Here is a 6,470-nt window from a genome sequence, read left to right as displayed (position 1 = left end):
GCTTTATCTCAGATGGATGTTTTTACCCCCGGCACTATAACCAGCCTCCCAGGGGCTCACAGTAACACCACACGCTCTTCACTCACACATTGGGAAACCAAACATTCACACTGGAATACACTCAAACCTAATAAAACTGTTTCACATATACTAAGTTATGGTTGATCTTTGTTTCATCAGAGGGATGGATATGTAACTAAAAATAAGCCAGGCTTCAGGGAGAATATGGACTGGATTTGTGTAGAGAATTTTAATATCTAGTATAGAGAAGAAGAAAAAAACAGATGTACCGTCTTGTTTACAAAAGAAGGTCCTCTGAGGTGCAGTAGAAAAGCAGAGCAACAATGCATCCATCACATCAGCCAAACAATACACTCCCAGCTTTACACAGCCAGAGTCCAAAACAATCATCTTCAAGAACCACATTTTCAACTAGGATCCTGGAAGCATATCTTAATGTTTGTAAAAACAACAATTTATTTGAGACCTGGACACTCAGCATCCCAAGTCTAACTCCACTCTCTCTGATGTTGAATAGGCAGAGGAAGGATGTCTGGGGGTGTGGGGGAGGGACACAGCTGGGCTGGATCAGGGTGTTGGGACTGGGACTGGGTTGGGCCTGTGGTGGGTTTGGGGAGGGGAGTGGCAAGATGAGGAAAGGCAAGGCTAGCTGGGCTATGTGTCACTAATGAGAGGTGACAGGGGAAAGGCTTCACGCCATGGCACTCCCCATCCCCTATCTTTCACTACAGCAGGCTGGGTCGCTGTATTTAATCAGCCACTTAGACTCTTAGAAAAAAAGGTTCTGGATAGAACCAAAAAAGGGTTATATTGCTTGCTTCATCTATGGCACCCCAAAAGGGTTCTTTGATCGGAACCCCAGGGGTTTGTCTTCACGGAACCAAAATTAGTTCCATATAGAACCCTTGGATTCCATATATGGAACCAATTTGTGTATATATATATATATATATATATATATATATATATATATATAACCTTAAGGGGTGCCATATATGAAGCAAGCATAGAACCCTTTTTGGTTCTATCCAGAACCTTTTTTCTTAAGAGTGTACAGAGCAGACGGAGTACCTCAGCCTCCCACAGCACATTACCATACAAAACGCCAGGCGGGAATAGGACCAATCTATTATTCAAATGACAGTCAAGTCACTTTATCAATCATTTATATGGATTTTTTTATCAGAGTGCGTAGGAAGAGAAAAGAGGAGACAGGGATATCTCTGGGTCCTACTCATATCCTCCTAAAATTCCAGCTCGCCCAAACCCCTCCTGTTCAGCCTTCATCAGATCATCAACAGTGGCGGTCATCCCACACCAGTCCAGCTCACACGTGCACACAGCCATGAATTTACATAAGGGAGACAGTAACAATTGGGATAACTTGACCTACTAAGTACTCTATAGTCAAAGCAGATGCAAAATGGCCATTTGACTTCTGTTATTACAATGAACCTATAGTCCAGAGTTGCAGATTGGTCTAGTTTTTCAAATGGTTACTGTGCCCATTAGTTCTACGATCCAGAAAGCACTGCGCATTGACCAATCACCATGTCATTGACACAAAGATAGACAGTGGATGACAAACACCAGCAGCAGAAAGAGACACACATTCACTTCATTGCAAGTTACCTAATAGCATATCGATAGCATATTTTATCCTCTTTGAAAAGTGTCAAGGAGAAGGTTCTCTTTCAGCATCGTATCAAATTTATGCTAGGTTATATTCATTTTCCTGGCATCAATAAAGTACCAAGGACTTGAATTGATAGTACACTATACCAGTTCAATCATTCACAAGGCAATATATGAGCCTTTAGCGCTCCATACCCCACAGGGAGTTTCTCTTCATTTACTTACAATGAAGATGTAGAAGAAGGCTATTGATTTCTAAAGTCTTCTCTATTCATTTGGGTTGCCCTACTAATTCATAGCTCAAACATCCAATTACCATTATCATAAAACAAAGCCGTCCCAAGACACCATCAAAAAGGTCAGGATGTGTGACTCCCTGAGCTGGAAATGGAGGTTTGGGACATCACAATGCCATTCTAATAATAAACTCTGTAATGGTCTTCTACCAACACATCTCAGCCAATTGTTGACCAGGAGAGTGAAAGGTGAATAACAAGTAGGCTCTCTGCGTCATTTTCATTGTGTGCTTTACTACTGTGCTAACTAATAAGACAGACTCACACTGTCTGAGACAGCATGTCCCCTCCCCTCTCCATGTCCCTATACCTGTGTCCTTTGCTACTGTATCAGAGGCATAATAAAGCCTTCTAATGAAGGGCTGGGATAGCTTGGGAGGTTGACTATAGAGCAGGACACTGAGCTTGTTAGTATGATGACCACAGTGCTGGCCGTCAAATTGATATGTCTCGGCACCTTCTGCTGAGCTCAGACCTGACCTAGCCACCTTTGCCCAACCTGACATAATGGATCAATCACCATTCAGTCAGTGATAGGATACACTCGTTCACTCATTTTGTGACTATGTCCAGTATATCTTGACATTGGACTACTTTCCTTGTCGTTCTGAAACATTGCCATAAAATGTCTGTTTCACTATGTTGGCCAGATTTGGGCCAGAGCCCAGCGCTCTAAAGAAAGATGTGAGAGCTGACCTTGATTTGATTATTTTCCCTACTTTTTCCTCAGGTTTATGGTCTTTCATTTGAGGCTCTGCTGAGTCGACAGACCTAAATGTTTTTGCAGGATAAACTCACTAATCAGGAGCAGAACTCTATACATTTTACTCTAAAGGGCAGTAAGAAACATCCAACTATTTGTTTATGTAGTCTGTGAATCACTGGGACAGACTTACAGGGGCATGTAACAAACTGCTTAGCTCTGCAGTGCTTTGGTCCATCAGGCCAATCAGTTGAGCAGTGCATCCGTTCATTCTACTGATTACAGCCGCTGTTAGGACAGCTACCATAAACGACCGGAACAGACCAGAAAACAGAAGCGCAGTGGTGCGCGGGTCAGCTGTTTGTTCACCCGCACCCGCCCACAATTGCTAATAACCCATCTGCAACCACCGACTGACTATATGTGATAAAGTGAAAATCTGAGGCCTGCACCCAACCCTAACCTGCAAATATAGAAGTTGCGCTATAGGCTACAGTCAAAGACTTCATAACGATTTTTTTGACAGGAAAGAAAGTTGTGAAAACGACCCAATGTGTTTCTGATAAAATGTCAGTTCGGCTTAGATGCATATTTTATGTGGTCGAAATACTATCATCTTTTATGATGCTTTTATGGATGAAGACAGCACCTCTACAGATCATATCTAACTGAGCATTACATTCTCTTAAGATGCAGGAAGATAGAAATCATATTTCTCCACTCTTGTTCCCAAGTCCAAATTTTGCCTACATTTGGTGTATCATTTTACTGCAAGAAATGCTTAATTCTGCAGGACTTATTAAGACTATAGCCCTATTCGCCCGGAACTAGTATTACTAGAGGACGTTGGTTATGTGTATTTATTACCCCAGAATGTCCGTTATTCCAGAGGACGATTCAGATGGGATACTGTTTTTTCCAAAACTGCCCCCTGTAATTCTTTATTTCGTTTATTTTGTATAAATTGACAGTGATGACGGAAACCTGGATGTTTTTTTTCTAAGTGTGAAGATATTTCAAGTCCAGGTGATAACAGGCTACACTGATCAAATCAAATCAAATGTTATTGGTCACATGCGCCGAATACAACAGGTGCAGACATTACAGTGAAATGCTTACTTACAGCCCTTAACCAACAGTGCATTTATTTTTAACAAAAAAAGTAAAAATAAAACAACAAAAAAAGTGTTGAGAAAAAAAAGAGCAGAAGTAAAATAAAGTGACAGTAGGGAGGCTATATATACAGGGGGGTACCGTTGCAGAGTCAATGTGCGGGGGCACCGGCTAGTTGAGGTAGTTGAGGTAATATGTACATGTGGGTAGAGTTAAAGTGACTATGCATAAATACTTAACAGAGTAGCAGCAGCGTAAAAAGGATGGGGTGGGGGGGCAGTGCAAATAGTCCGGGTAGCCATGATTAGCTGTTCAGGAGTCTTATGGCTTGGGGGTAGAAGCTGTTGAGAAGTCTTTTGGACCTAGACTTGGCACTCCGGTACCGCTTGCCGTGCGGTAGCAGAGAGAACAGTCTATGACTAGGGTGGCTGGAGTCTTTGACAATTTTGAGGTTGGTTCCCAAGTTTCTAAACCATACCAAACCATCTTTGGTATAGTGTTGCCATAATATTTGAATTGAGGAAGTGTGATCATAAACTAGCACACTGACAAAACAAAAAAACTAAGGACACAAAAGGTGGTCTTCATGTCAACACAACTCATGGAAGCTAGTGAGCCTCTGTTATGCTGTGTGTGCATATTAATGACTGCATCATTCAACAGTCTGCCTTGGCATTACAAACAATGAAGGAACTGGATGTCTGTGGTAAACAGGCCTGAGCCTGATAGTCTTCAACCAGACTCTCAGGGTGACATTCAACATCTTGGGAAACAAAGGCACTGACCTGCTTTTCTCAAATATGGGTCAGCGTTTAACAGGAACTTTATTTGAGAATAAATCCAGTGTCAATACCTTACCACCTTCAGCTCAATCTCTCCAATTCAGATGACTCACTTCTATTACTTTGGCGAATTTCCTTGTGACAGAGGATATGTAGACCATGCGCTTCAATATTGTGGGATATTTCTCACTTTATACAATAGTTGTCATTTCTGAGTGTAACTGTCTACATTTTACTCTGTTGCCCAGATAAAATAATACATTTATTTATCTAAAAGGAAGCAAAGCAGGCACCTCAAGGACACAAAGCCATGGAAGCAGATAACTAATGGGCTTTGCCATGTCATAATTTGTATTGGCTTTAGGCCACAGAGTAATTGAGTAAACATAGTTTCATTGATATTTAGGCTCTACACATTCATCATCACGTTGCAAGAAGGATGCAAGTGCCTTACTCAAGAAACCATAAGCAGTTTTTGATAAGAGTTTTCTTTTTAAGAAAACATTGTCCCAGTTTCTTTAGGACAATATAGGGCAAATGAGTCCTGGCATCATTCTAATCAGATGCCTGTGTGAGCCATTCTGATGCAACTCAATGACATCCGGATGGATTTCACACTCCATAGGGTTCTATACACTAAACATCCTATAGTTATAGGATACAGACTAAACATGCTGCTACCTAAAATAAACCCAAACAGACTAAATTCAAGTTGCCATAGTAGAGGTTCTTAAAATGTTGTTACTGTAGCAGTCAAATTCAAGTTTAATACATTGATCTGCCAACGTTGACAAAAAACAACAACAACATTCGAATGTTTAACATTGACAGAATTGGAAACCTCTCATTTCAAAGCAGCATCAGTCACTTCAACAGTAGGCTAAAAAGGAAATGTAGGCTAGGCTACATTGTTGCTATAGCGCGATCCGCCAACAACTAATTGGATAGGCTTACAATAGCAATAAATAGCAACAATGTATAACTATTTGTTAAATTAGTTTATTTTTATTTTTACAATTTGCAATTTAACAAGTGGTGTTCTTGTTAGAGGAATGGCATATGGATCGGACCTTTCAGGGTAGCTGCAACGTAGCCTACAAATAGGCTATATAACTTAAACCATAATATGAATGTCGTGGAAAGGCTTTGTTAGTATCGTAAGCCATAACACCGAGCCATTGTTGCCTTGCTGACAGCCCGTCGCATGCCAGCGTCGTATCATGGTATAGCCTAGGTTCGACTGAATCGGAAACAATGACTCACAGTAAAAGTGGGCATTATAGCAAACAAGTTGAGTGATACAAATACAAATAAACATTTCGGTAGCACGTTAGCCATGTTCATAACCCTGTAATTAGACTACATGTCGGTTGCTACGTCTGCTTTGACTTGCTCCTCGGAGACTTGACAAGTTCTGTAAAATAAAATCTGGTCAAAAAGGGATATGGACCTGCGATAGATCGTTGATTGAATAGTTTAAGATGTCACTGTACCTTGAGAAGACTTCGATTCTTTCAGAAATTATTCTCCCTTTTAAGTGGATTCCCGACTGAAGTTATGATGATTTCCTAGAAGAAATAGTCTAACCTACCGCACAACTCCCCTTTGTAACACCGATCATTAAGCATAAATCGACGCCATATCCACATAGAGAATCCTGCATGTGCCTTTAGATCCACTTTGCCGCGACTTTTCACCAAATTGCATGTCTTTTTTCCCCCCGAGAATAGAAACTCAAGACGTGTTCCTTAGCTTGGCTTGATTTTCCTTAAAAACCCTCATCCTTGCGCGGCGCCTGGTTGGGTGGGTGGTGTGGCCTATCTAGACGCGGTTTGCTGACTGGTTCGAGTCTGGAATGAGTAGAGAATTGTCAGCTTGCGAGCGCCGTCTAGCTGTTTGTGCGAGCTTAAAGGCTGATAT

This window comes from Coregonus lavaretus, assembly GCF_964263955.1.
Source record: "Coregonus lavaretus genome assembly, chromosome: 18".
NCBI lineage: Eukaryota > Metazoa > Chordata > Actinopteri > Salmoniformes > Salmonidae > Coregonus > Coregonus lavaretus.
Note: the sequence above shows the minus strand (reverse complement) of the source record.